This window comes from Stenella coeruleoalba (assembly GCF_951394435.1).
Source record: "Stenella coeruleoalba genome assembly, chromosome: 10".
Lineage (NCBI taxonomy): Eukaryota > Metazoa > Chordata > Mammalia > Artiodactyla > Delphinidae > Stenella > Stenella coeruleoalba.
The window spans coordinates 89,964,566-89,979,365 of NC_137156.1; positions in this window are offsets into that span (position 1 = coordinate 89,964,566).

Genomic DNA, 14,800 nt, shown 5'->3' on the forward strand with positions numbered 1-14,800 from the left:
CTAAGGTTACAGTAAATAGGTTCTATAAAACTAAACCTAAAATGTGTGTTATTTCTTATAGGATCCAATTGGGCCAAGCCATTCCCGATGGCAAAAATCCAATTACAGCTGTAAAGGTTGCTCTTAGTTATTCCTTTCTTCGAATCAAAGCAAATGGCAAAATGAGGTGAGTAGGAAGCAACTACCTTTGTAAATACATGGACTGACATTTGGTATCAATTTTGTGTTAGAGAATGAAAATGGAGAAGAGGATACAGTGTGTTGCAAATGCCTTCGATGTAGGTTTTTGCATGTTTTTTTTTTTCAAGAAAGTGACCAGAGAAAGAAAGTAACTTTTTTCATGGAAGTAAGATATTCTGAGTAAGGCAGAACGGTATCATGGTGAGTCAGTGGTTGAAATCCTGGCCTAGACAGCCCCATGACTCTGAACAGGTTACATCAACTTTGAGCCTCTGTGTTTTCTTCAGTAAAATAAGGCTGATGACCGTGCTGCTCTCTTAATATGAATTAGGACTAAGTGAAATAGTGCTGGTAAGCCATCTATCAAATAGTCCATGCTCAATCAATATTATCATCAGCTCAGCCGTTACACAAATATGTACTCTTCCTGGCAGACTAAGTTTCACTTTGCCTAATCCAGCTTGATGTGCACTGTTTTAGTGCTGGCTCATTTATAGCCTAGAAAATGACAAAGATGCCATGAATACAATTACCGTGACACTTCCCTGATTTTTACAAGAGAGAACACTAGGGGTGATGACAGAAGAGATGGCTCTGCTGTTCTCAGGAATCGAACTGTGGAGAAAATGACACCTCACTAAGCCCGAGAGTCTGAACTGCACTGATAAATTCTGCTTTCCCTCTAACTTTTCTTTTCTGCCTGATCTTTCTAATGAATCCAGTTTGTCTAATCAGCAGAATATTTATAGTTCTAAAGCAGTTCTTTTGTTGCTGAAAATGGGCCCCAGCCAGAGGTGAGAACAGTGAAACATTTATCTTGAGATCACAGAAGAAGGCACTGCTTTCTGTTCTGTGCACATGCTGAGTGCGGTAACTGATCTATTCAGCATCCTACACCTGTCGACGGTGATATCACTGCTCTCAACTAGCCAGCTCCCTCCTTTCTTGTTGATTCAGAAGACCACCTGGAAGCAAGCAGAGCCCACTCACTCATCACCCGCCAGTCCCCGACCCCAAACCCAGGGTGCTCTTCATCTGCCAGAGACTTACAGAGAGAGGACCTAACAGACTCAACAAATAAGAGTTCCAAAGTTCCTTCTGTCACTTCCCAGCTGTGTGATCTCAGTGAAGTTGCTTAACCTCTCTGAGTCTCAAGTTTTCATCTGTAGCATACGACTAATTCTGAATCTCGCTAAGCTTCTCTGCAAGAATTAAGTGAGGTAATTATGTAAAAGCCTCTGGCATAAACTAGGGGCTTAGTTTTGATTCAAAAACCTCAGCATTAAAAAAAAAAACAAAACCCTCAGCATTTAACCAAGAACAGTCTTTTTTTTTTTTTTTTAGTCAAATAGAACTTTCCTGTTTGCTGTTGTATACTTCTGGGTTCAGAAGACTCCTTCTCTGAGCTCAAAACACACTCCCAAGGTGATAATAAGAGCTCTGAGAGGCGCCTTATGTTTTTTAAAAATAGTTTTCAGATAATTCCCTTAATGCCACAGTCCCATTTGGGCCTCATGGTTTCTGGAATCATCTGAGAAAATGAGAAACACTGAGAGAAAGCAAGAATACAGACTAAATGGAAAAAAAGACAGTATAATGGGAAAATACTTCCTCATACAAGAAAATGTAGTGCTGTCCAATAGAAATACAATACAAGCCACACCTGTAATTTCAAATTTTCTAGCAGCCATATTTTTGAAAAACTGAGACCAGCTCAAATTTTATTTTGTTTAATCTGATATATCCAAAATATTATTTCAATGGGTAATTAATATAAAAACCAGTGAAGCATTTGACATTACTTTTTGGTACTTAATCTTCAAAACCTAGTTTGCATTTTACACTTACAGCACATCTCAATTAAAAATACCCATGTTTTACGTGCTCAATAGCACACGTGGCAAGTGGCTACTGTATTGATAGACTTGGTATAGAATCCAGTTTGCAGTTGTGTTGAAAATGATTAGATTCATAAACCATTTACCAAAGCCAATGTACACATCATTTTCAAACACTTGTTCCAGTTAGAAAATGGCTTGAAAAGAAAAATAATCTAATCGCACTGAAACCATTCAGTGAGCGAGCCTTCTGGTTTTAAACCAGTGCCCCCTGCTGGGTATGTCCTGGATTAAATAGTAAAGAAAGAAAAGTTCTGTCACAGTTGACACTGGCCTAGACTTGAGCACCAAGTAATTTTTATTGTATTTTCCAGAAAACGATCAACTTAGATATATGCAGTTAACTAGCACTTGACTATACCAAACGTTGCACTGTCCTAAGAATGTTAGTCCCTTCTCACCTTGGCAAACAAATGGATACACAACTATTTCCAACTCAGCAAATCCAAATGGGCATTCCTAACGTCTGTTTGACTGTAAGAACTTTAAACATGAAAAGGAACATTTAGACTAAAAGATGACTGGACTTTTAATGCACCTTTGTCACCAGAAGCAGTCAAGACTGCTGGCTGCTAATTTAGATTGAAATCACCAAATCCATGTTTCAATTGACAGCTCATCAATGACAGCTTCTCAGGTGGGATTTCCTGACCCTGCTTTTGGTGAAGGGGAGGAGACAATCTCAATAGAAGGTCTCACAGCTGCAGGAATGATAAGGATGACTAAGCATGGGCCCGGCTTTTACTAAGTTTGGAGAAAAGTTTTCTTTTCTTGACTTTTTCCCAAGAAAGTTTATATTCCTTGGTTAAGTGGCTTCAGATGAAGTGTACAACATTCACAAGGGAATGCGTGACCTTGACTTATCAAAAGGCCACAAGTGAACTTGTTCCTTCTTGGAGCTGATCCCTCTGTCTTGCCCCTCAAATCCCTGCCTCTAGTAGAAGCACACCTGTGGCTCTGTCCACCCGAGATGACTTTCTACCTGAGCTCTTAATTCTGCATCACAAAGAGCCTTGGGATCAGCTGGTAAAGACTGAATTCCCCTTAGATATGGAAGGAGGGGAGAGAACTAAGTGGCTGATCAATTGAAAGCAAATAATCTTTCCTGGCTCCTACGATAGGCTGCAAGCCCATATCCACATCCAACCTCCTATAGCTTTTACGGTTCAGGAAGTGAAGATGTACCAGGGAAAAGAGTTGTTGACAATGAAGGGCATGATAAATACCTTATCTTTCCTGCCATCAAGAATAAAGAAGATCAGGGCTTCCCTGGTGGCACAGTGGTTGGGGGTCCGCCTGCCGATGCAGGGGACACGGGTTCGTGCCCCGGTCTGGGAGGATCCCACATGCCGCGGAGCGGCTGGACCCGTGAGCCATGGCCACTGAGCCTGCGCGTCCAGAGCCTGTGCTCTCAGGGGGAGAGGCTACAACAGTGAGAGGCCCGCGTACCGCAAAAAAATAAAAAAATAAAGAAGATCTTAAATTACACCAAAGGCTTTTGTGGAAAACATGGTAGAGCGTTTGAAAGTAACGCTCTTGGGAGCCACACGTAGCTCGACCTGAATTCTAGTTCCAGCACTCACTAGCTGTTTGATGGGGCCAAGTCTTTATGAACCTCGGCTCCCTAATCTATGAAACAGTATGATATCATGACTGGCCTCGCAGTGTTATTAGAGTTAAATGAAATACGCTTTAAAGAGTCCAATGCATGGCAAACACTTAAGAAAAAAGTACCAAGATATATAAGAGATTTCAAATCCTTAAAGATGTGTGCAAGTATAAATCATCCACTATTTACAAAGTCGAATCCTTCAGGAGACTTAGATTTTCCAGAAGAAAACATAAAAAAGCCAATTAAGTCCCATGTTTTCTATTCCCTCTACCACTGCCCTTGTTCAGACTCCCCCTTTCTTCCACTGGACCTGGACAAGAAGCTCCACATTCTGCACTGCTGCCTAAGAAGCCACCCCAAAGCGAGTGGCTTAAAACAATGATTTATTATTTCTCATGATTCTGTGGTCTGGCAGGGAAGTTCCGACTCTGGTCTTACCTGAGCATATCCATGTGGCAGGTAAGCTGGAAGTTTGTCTTCGCTGGGATGTTGGGAAAGACACCTTTCTCCTTAATGTCTGGGTGTCTCTATTTTCACCTGGCCTCTCATCTTGACGGAGGCTAGCCTGAACTTCTCACATGGCGGCTAAACTGCAAGAAGCAAGCCCCCGTTCAACAAGCGGTTTTTAAGCCTCCACGGGCATCACGCTTGTTGATGACTATTGGCCAAAGCAAGTCACATGACCAAGCCCTGCATCAGTATGGGGAGGGGAACTCCACAGGTGTGGATATAAGGAGGCTTGACTCACAGAGGGCATCAATGTAGCAGTTTGCCACACCTCAGATGAATTCCCTCCTCCAATCAGCTTTAGCATCTCAGCTGTCTTCAATCTGGGCTGATCTTGCCCCCTTTCCCCCACTCAGAGGAGACACTTCTGATCATCCCGAGTGCAGGAGGTGTGCTACTAGCATCTAGTGGGCAGAGCAGGGATGCTAGACTTCCTACAGTGTGCATGACAGCCCCACAATAGGATTATCTAGTGCAAAACATCAACAGTGCCAAAGCTGAGAGACTCTGTTCTAGATGTAAGATCCTGGGATAACACTAGGAACAAAACTGGACCTGAACTCTCAACTCAGGGAGTTATTTCTTATGGGGGAAGACAGGCAGGTAAAGAGCAAATGCAATAAAGCGATAGATGTTCTAAAATATGAGGAAGAACCTGAAGGCTTGGGTGCCCAGGGAGGGAGTAGTCAGTTCTGCTTGAGGTGAGAAGAATCAGGCAGATAGGAGGGAAGGTGAGCCATGCAGACACAGAGAATAGCATACGTTAAAGCCAGAGGGCTTGAAATAGATTGACATATTTGAGAATTTACCATTCTTTCAACATGGATGAAGGACAAGCCATGGGCTGAAAGTCGGGTAAGGGTGGGAGAGAAAGGGGAGACGTCAGCATGGGCAAATCAATCATCTTCTGTGGCTCATGGCGGTAATTCTCACTCATGGCTGCACATCAGAATCACCTGGGAGCTTTGACAAACTAGCCCTTCTGAGCCTCACGCCGGAGCATGTAACTGACTCTGGGCGTGGGATTCTGACATCTATGCATTTTGAAAGCTCCTCATGAGATTCCAGTTCACAGTTAGAGTTGAGAACTGTGCTGACTTTATCTTGTAGGCAACAGGGAAACAGAGAAGAGATTTAAGCAAGGGGCAGCCTGATATTTTAGGACTGTGATCATCAGAGGGTGGAAAACAGATGGAAGATGGGCAACACTGGACACAAAGGGCCCCATTCTATTAGGAGATGACCAGGGAACACACCTCAGGGGAGAGATATTGAAGACCCACAGCAAGAGCAAGGATGGGGCTGTTAATAGGTTAACATGATTCAAGTATCATTTTGAAATTGAGTAAAACGGAAGAAGTGATGAGAGAAAAAGAGGAATTTAGACAGAAGGATGAATATTGCATGATTCCACTTATATGAGGTATCTAAACTAATCCAACTCACAGAAACAGAGTGGAATGATGGTTGCCAGGGACTGGAGGGGAGGGGAAATAGGAAGTTGATCTTCAACAAGTATAACCTTTCAGTTATGTGAGGGGAATAAGCTTTAGAGATCTGCTGTATAACACTGCGCCTACAGTTAACAGTACTGTATTCTGCACTTTAAATTTTCAAAGGGTAGATCTCGTGTTAAGTGTCCTTATCACAATTTTAAAAAAAGGAAAAATAGGGAGGGATTTAGGAAATCTGATTTTCTGATAGACTTGCCTATCTGATGGAATAGGGAGGTCATTACTGATTTGAGGTCGTGATACAGTTTGGAGGATTACGAGTCAGATTTGGATGCATGGAGTTTGAGATTCCTCAGCTTCAAGCAGCTGTTAGTGGGCAGTGACGGGCTCTTCCTCATCAGAGGGACCCAGTTGGCTTGCAGCAACTTGTGAGTCATGGGACTGGATAAGTTTGAACAAGGGAGTGTGGAGAGTAAGAAGAAGGGGCCAAGGACTGGCTCTTGCATCACGGCCGCACGGGAAGCGTAGACAGCGGAGAAGTCAGCAAACACTGATAAGGAAGGTTCAGAGAGACCCCATCTGTCCGCATTCCAGATCATTATACACCCCTGCCACGAAGACTGCTCAGTAATGGAAATATGAGATCCCAGGCCCACTGTTTAAATTCTTCGGTGGCTCCGCACGGCTCCTTGGCTGAAGACTAAGCTTGGCATTTAAAGCCTTCCCACTCCAGACACGGCGTGTATGTTTCCCTGGTTTCATCCTTCACCGGGGGCCAGCATTTACCCGACCGTCTGCTAGTACTGAACTGCTTTAAACTCTCTGTACTTGCTGTGCATCTCCGTGCGTCTGGTCTCTGCATAGGTTTTCCTTTTACTAACCTGCTCCCCCAACCCTTCTCTCTTCCTTGTTCTTTTGCTGAGCTCCCATGAGCCATTCAAAACTCAGCTCGGATGTCTTCTCCTCGCTGCTTTAGTCAGAAAGCTCCTTAAGCCCTTTGTACAGAACTTGTACAGAGTAGCATTTCCCAGAAAAAGGCAAATAAAAGGTAGTGGTTAAAAGCAAGTACACTGGAGCCAAAACCGATTGAGTTCCACACAGGCTCGCCCACTGGACAGAAGACCTTGCCTTCTTCTTGTTCATATCAAGTCCTTCTAATATATTTTTAAAGGTTTTAATAGTTGAAAAAATATTTTTCAATTATTTTCTTAATATTTCCTAATGTTATTTCCTATTTTCCCATTATTTAAAAATAATCCTTTCAAAAAGAGTTTATGTGGAACATTTTTAGGAAGATTTATATACACACATGTAACTACCACAATTTCTAATGATTTTAAGATTTATACTGGGTATTAAATTCAAACAGCTAGGACTTTCAATAATTTAATTTTACTTGTTAAAAAATAATAACTATTCTTTATAAGCATTAGGCAAGAAATAAATAATTTGTCAAGGAAAAACATTTTCTCTCTTTAGAATCTCTATTAACTCACAAAAAGTTCTATATCTGGTACAATGGATGACCACTTCCTCAGTGAAATCAGGATGATAGTAGGTCAGTTAATTAAAATACTAATTCAAGTAAGAATCATCCACCTCAACTGCTAGGAGCAAAAGTACTTGACCGTAGCCTATTAGATGCATTAGTCAGCATATTTTTATCAGAGGCAGTGGTATGAATTACTCTGGCAAGTTAGTTAAGTGGAGAGGTTAAAAGAGTCTGTTCTTAATTACATTTAAAAATCTAGTTTCCGGGCTTCCCTGGTGGCGCGGTGGTTGAGAGTCCGCCTAATGATGCAGGGGACACGGGTTCGTGTCCCGGTCTGGGAAGATCCCCCATGCCGCGGACTGGCTGGGCCCGTGAGCCATGGCCGCTGAGCCTGGGCGTCCGGAGCCTGTGCTCCGCAACGGGAGAGGCCACAACAGTGAGAGGCCGGCATGCCGCAAAAAAAAAAAAAAAAAAAAAAAAATCTAGTTTCCCAGAGATAATGGCATTTGGATTCAGAGTGACCTGGCTTCAAGTATATTCAATCACTCAGGCCACAAATTATCTATGAAGCTCCTATTATCAGCCAATCCCTTTCTTTGTACATCTTGACTTCTCTATAGGTAACTATTGGACATAAGAATGGCACACCTATGATCACATCTTTCTTATACTATTTACCACGCCATACGACTTTGGGTAATTCCTTTACTTTCTTGGTGCCTCTACTTCCTTGTCTATAAAATGGGGGGTATAACACTACCTACCATATAAGATTATTATGAAAATTAAAGAGTTAATAGGTGGAAGTTCATCAGGGTCAGCATACCTTTTCTGTCAGGGATCAGATAGTGTCTCTTTCTGGTTTTGAAAACCATATGGTCTCTGTTGCAATGAATCAGCTACACAAGAGCAGCCGCAGACTAACTATACAAATGAACGAGTGTGGCTATGTTCCAATAAAATTTATTTACAAAAAAAAAGGTGGCAGCTACATCTGGGCCATGGACTATATCTTGTTAACCCCTAGAGAACAAGCCCTGGAATATACCAAAATTTATCTTTCTCATTATTTTATATTTTTGGAGGAAATGTTTTATAATCAATAACATCTTACTTGACTGTTTATCCAGATTTGTATTTGTTTCTGCCAGTCATTTGGGAGCACCACATACCTGAGAGCACTTTAAAGTGTCTGCTCAAGGTTTTGGGACCATCTTGGTGGTGTGAATGCAAGTAAAATATCCATGGTACTAAGAGCTTGTGGTTCTAACTCTAATGGGAGTTGTCTTTTTCTTGCTTTCATCCTGTGCCAACGTTGAAATATGAAAGCTCATTACTGCCCTTTCCTGCCTGGTGTTTTTTTTACTCATTTGCTCCGACACTGCAGATTTAGCTCTTGGGTGTCGCAGCTTTACGTGAAGGTTTTTTTTTCTATTAAACCCTCGCCTTGGGCATTTTTAACTTTCTTTATAGTACTTAAAATAATAGTGCATTTTATAATTGGTGGGGCCCTAAATTTGATGAACTATGTTATTAAAGCTCAGGAAATATTAGCTATTGTTATTTATAATCATTTCTGCAGTGGACCCTGTGGGGCTCTGGCCAGACTCCCTTCCCCAGCCCCTACCTGGTTTAAGTGTTTCCAGACACACCCAGAAGGTGGCCCCAGGGGTGGCCTTCAGCGACTGACTGGCAGATTAATGTATGTTATGGGCTGAATTGTTCACCACCCTCCAAATTCATACAGTGAAGCCCTAATCCCAGTACCTCAGAATATGATTATATTTGTAGACTGGGCCTTTAATTAGGTGATTCATTAAAATGAGACCCTTAGGGGAGGCCCTCATCCAATCTGACTGGTGTCCTTAAAATACGAGGAATTTTTTTTTTTGTGGTATGCGGGCCTCTCACCGTTGTGGCCTCTCCCGTTGTGGAGCACAGGCTCCACGGCCATGGATCGCGGGCCAGCCGCTCCGCAGCATGTGGGATCTTCCCGGACCGGGGCACGAACCCGCATCCCCTGCATCGGCAGGCGGACTCTCAACCATTGCGCCACCAGGGAAGCTCCTACGAGGATGTTTGGACATAAAAAGAGACACCAGGGCTTCCCTGGTGGCACAGTGATTAAGAATCCACCTGCCAATGCCTGGGACACAGGTTCGAGCCCAGGTCCGGGAAGATCCCACATGCTGCGGAGCAACTAAGCCCATGCGCCACAACTACTGAGCCTGTGCTCTAGAGCCTGCGAGCCACAACTACTGAGCCCGTGCTCCGCAACAAGAGAAGCCACCGCAATGAGAAGCCCGCGCGCAGCAACGAAGACCCAACACAGCCAAAAATAAGTAATAAAAAATTAAAAAAAAAAAAAGACAGAGACACCAGTGAGTCGAGTGTGCAGAGAGATGGCCATGTGAAGAGGCAGCAAGAGGGCGGCCATCTGCAAACCAAGGACAGAGGCCTGGACCAGATCCTTCCCTTATGGTCCTCAGAGGAAACCAACCCTGTCAGCACCTCAATCTTGGACTTCCAGCCTCCAGAATTATGAGACAATACATTTCTCTCATTTAAGGCACCCAACCTGTGGCATTTTGTGAAGGCAGTTCTAGCAAACTAGTAAAATGGGGGCACAAAATGCTGGCCCTCTTGCCTCAAGGTGGAACCACCTCTTGCTGATCCCATCCCCCTCCTATCTTGCTTCCCTCACTTCTTTCCTCTTGAGCACCCTCCCTTAATTAGTCAAATGCATCCAAACCCCTGGTTCTAGAGGACCAGGAATCCTGGTCAGGTTCTGCTACTAGAGGACCGGCTCTAAAAGAAGGTCCTCCCTTCTCTTCATCTGCTCCAGTTATTATAACAGACAACCACAGACTGCGTGGCTTAAATACCAGAAATTTATTTTTTACGTTACTGAAGACTGGCAAGTTCAAGATCAAGGTGGCAGCAGATTCAGTATCTGGTCAGGGCCCACATTCTGGTTCATAGACGGCCATCTGGTCACTGCATCCTCACATGGTGTTAGAAGCAAGGCAGCTCTCTGGGCCATCTTTCATAAGGGCACTAACCTAGTGCATGAGGACTCAGCCCTTAAGACCTAAGCACCTTCCAATGCCCCCAGCTCAAAACACCATCGTGTTGTGGTTAGGTTTTAACATACGAATTTGAGGGACACAATATTCAGTCCATAGCAGCACCTCAAAACTTTTCCATGTTCTGGAAGCCTATCAGTTTTGGCAGGTAAATGTTGAGGCTGTAAATCACATTGGATTGTAAGGGCCACCACTATCAATAGGAAGATGAATATGCCCAGTAAATGAATTATTTTCTCATAATGATAGCATGTTTCTACATCTGTGCTGACATTCCCAGCACACCAGTATGTTCCAGTGATGTTAAAATATCACATGTGTATATACTATCACTGAAATAGAAGACACATTCAAACACAGTATCTGGGTTGGCAGAATGACTCAGGAAAAACCTGGCATGCTTCAGCACATGTAGGGAGCAGATTTTTAAATACCCACATATCTCTAATTAGAAAAAAGCAGGCAAAAATATTAATATCCTAGGCATATGCAGGAATTTTAATTATCTTTTGCAATATGTTATAATTTTGCATGTTACAAAACATTGTTATTTTTAATCGTTAGATAGTGACTCATCTTGAGAAACTTTAATGACTGTGGAATTAATGACTGTGGAATTTTTCAAAGTTTTTCTTTATTAGAATGCATTAACAAAAATAGCTATATAGCATGTGTGTGTGTGAGAGGGAAAGGGGAGAGGGAGAGAGAGAGAGAAACATGTTTGTGAAAACATTTAGATATATATTGCCCCATGGATTTAGAAGCTAATAAATTCTTTAAATATATGAGAAGAGGTAAGGGAATTCATGTGTTTCCTTATTTATGTCACTATGGTCTGTGATAACATTGTACAGTATTAAGAGAAAGCAGTGCAAGTATTGTTGGGAATAACTCAACCAACCAGGAAGTAAATTATGGTTAGGTCTTCACAGTCTGATTGAGATGGAAACTGGAAGCAATTATCAGGTAATTCAATGAATTTCAAAACAATTGCCACAGTTCTCCACTTCCACTGTATCTAAAGGCAGGTGAGCCATTCTAAATAAGAGAGAAACAAGAGGGATCCTATGTCCCTAATGGAGATTATACTCTACCTCGTTCTTATTTTCCTGGACAAGTCTATACTTATTTTTTGTTTTCCCCTGAATTTGTCTTCAGAATAACAAAAACACACACGCAGAAAAAATTACAAAGCACAAAAGTGATCCTGTGAGTCTATTATAAAACAAGAATTTGATTGCTTGCTTTCCTATACCACCCCCCCTCACCCGCCACATACATGCACATGCTCAGCTCACCGCTTACCACTTACCTCTGAACTGCAGAATACGTTTGATTTAACTCTGGTTCTTAAGACAATGGCACCCAAACTTGGTCCCTCATTAGAATCACTTGGGGAAGTTTTGGAAAGTTTGCATTCCCAAACACCAGCACAGAGAGTTTTAATTCCATAAGTATGGGAAATATTTCCCTTGAGTCCTGAAGTTAAATAATAGGAAAAATTAGTCAGTCTTGCCCTTTGACTTTATATACACGAGGAAGGCAAAATGTCTTGCAAAATACATGCTACCACTTCTCCCTCTCAAACTCATGACAGACATCCTTAGTTGGTCATGATAATGTTTCCAATAACTTCAGACAGTTTCAAAATCCTCATTACGGCACTGTTGGTGGCTACTAGCAGCTCAAGTTGGGGGAAAAAATTCAAACCTATTTGCCCTAAAAAGAAAAAGAGACTAAGTTCATTCAATTACTATAAAGATGGTCAAAACTTAAGAAGCAGCAACATGCGTTCATACCATAGTTATTCCACTTATGGTTTGTAAATTAATTTCTTAATGTCATATGCTGATTTAAATATAAAAAACTATGTACCTTCTTTTTCCCCAAGAGAGGCCCACTTTATATGTTATCCAGAAAATATTTCATAGAAGTCAACAGAAAACTGTCTCATTAAGTAACATATAATCTTAAATCATTAGAAGAAGCAAAGGGAGGGGGTTATTAAAAATTTCACACCTCCCTTTCCATCTTTCCTTCATTCTGCAGAATACACTGAGGTTAAGAAGATTCTGATTTACAAAGCTTGCATGAGGAAATTTCTCATTTTATAAACTTAGTTTAGGAAAGTTACACTTTTAAGGGCGGAATAAGATTTTGATTAAGAGCTTATCTACAAAGACAATAAAGAATATGGCATGACTGCAAATTTGATGATGGACGTACAGAGCTAGCAAGGGTAATGCAGGATGAATTAATTTTTTTTAATGTGTGAAATAATATTAATAATCAGAGGGAAATCTGATATTAAAATCTAATTGAAATTGAATTCAGTCAGAAAACTTCAGCTTCTACACTTCTAACTTGACATCTTCACAAAGACTTTCCTTTGATATTTTCCTTCACAAATAATTGAATTATAGGACTTTTGTGATATAGGAAGCCTCTGGCCCATGCAGCCAGGAAAAACTGCTAGGTGGAAACCGGAAAAATATATTAGATATTTGTTTTAGCTTGTTGTGGTATGGCATGGGCCATAGTGTTTACTTATGGACTAATTGAATAAGATTTCTCCTAAAAAAAGGAGGGAGGTTTTGGGCCCCAAATCCCATGCTTTTCAGTGTGGGAGTGGTTATTAGGTGGGAAATGGGGAAAATGAAAGCAGATTTGAGATGATATTAAAATGTGTGCGCTTATTAAAATAGTGTGATAGTCTATTTTTCTTAGACCTGGCCCTGGACAGAGCTCTATTTCCATAGCTTGGGGAATGCCACATGGCTAATAAAATATCCAAAGCTTATGCAAACCAAATAGGTTTTGTCTTAGTTTACATTACTCTAGAGCCAAAGAGATCCTGATATATTGGGGGGCTGAGCATAGTTGGTTCTGACAAACAACAGCAAAATGTTGGGGGTTCTCCCTGAGCTCACACCTGGGTAATAACCTTAGCTTCAATTACACTTGGCCTTTCTAAATATTGCCTAAATTAGGGACTAGATAAAATGGTGGCTATTAATAACTTGCATTTATTCTTCTTAAGCATAAATTCATTATTTCCTTACACAGTATGTCTTCTGTCATTTACTGCTCTTTGATAAACTCAAACTCACCCTTCAGGAAGCACTCATATAACATGGTTAGTATCTATTTGAAAATAGCAAGGTTCAGTCAGGTTGCCATTTTTTCTTTTCTCTCCACCAGTTTTATCTGATAACTTTAACAAATAGAACTGAGTCTTTCTGTTGTTGGAGGGGGATACAAACATGCGGACCCCACCCCCCATCCCTGTCAATGCATCCCTATTGAAATGACACTCAGAAGCTAAATATTTGGGGAGAGGTTTATTTCCTTAAAACGTAACTTCAGGGGCTTCCCTGGTGGTGCAGTTGGTGAGAGTCCGCCTGCCGATGCAGGGGACATGGGTTCGTGCCCCGGTCCGGGAAGATCCCACATGCCGCGGAGCGGCTAGGCCCGTGAGCCATGGCCACTGAGCCTGCGCGTCTGGAGCCTGTGCCCCACAACGGGAGAGGCCACAACAGTGAGAGGCCCGCGTACAAAGAAGAGTAAAAACTGTATAATCACTATTAATACTTGACTAATAAATACATCAATATTATAAAAAAAAAAAAAAAAAAGTAACTTCAAACATCATATAAGCCAGAAAGAAAACAGTAACGTAGGACGTCTTCTTCAAAATGAGACAAGCTCTTTATCTGAAACATGGGCTCTGCTCTTTGAACACAAGGGTAAAATGAGCCTCTGACCTGTCTAATGATAAAATCTCTTCCTTGGATTTTTAGCATCGTTAGCTTTAAAAGAGCCTTTTATATTTAATATGTTACTGAAACGTATCCATGTAGAAACATGTGTGATATCGCTGTGGTGCCAGCTTACTTCCAGAAGTCGTGACCCAAAGTTAAAACTGAATATGGTAAAGGGCATAATGTATGGTTATTGAAAATTTTGCAGTTCCAACCTCTGCTACTGCATTTATTCAAGGGAGAAATTGAGCTCTACAAACCTCACATTCAGTATCTGTGAAATGAGAATAATAATAATACCTATTTCTAGGAAAGATATTCAAAATATTTAACAACTGGTTGAACCCAAACCTAGAAAAATCAGAACAAAATCCATTTGGTCAAAATAAACGCCGGTCAACATACATATTGCTGACGATCAACCAGAATCTCAGCCAGTTTCATTTCCGCAGATTGTTGACACATACGAGGAGGCCGTCTTAGCTTTATGTGGTAGCTACCCCTCAAGATGGCTCCCAACAATTCCTACTTTGCACCTGGGTTGGTTTGTGTGACCAATAGAAAGAATACAGTAGAAGGGAGGGTGCGTTAATTATTTCTGAGATCATATTATAATAGTCGCTGCAGCTTCCATTACGGTTGCTATCTTTCTTCTTCATTTTAGTCACTCACTCTGGGGGAAGCCACATCATGAGTAGTCCTAGGGAGAGGTGCCTGTGGTGAGGAACTGAAGCCCTGACAGTGGCCATTGGAGTGAGCTCAGATCCTCCAGCTAGAGTAAAACTCCAGATGACCAATTCCCCGACTGGC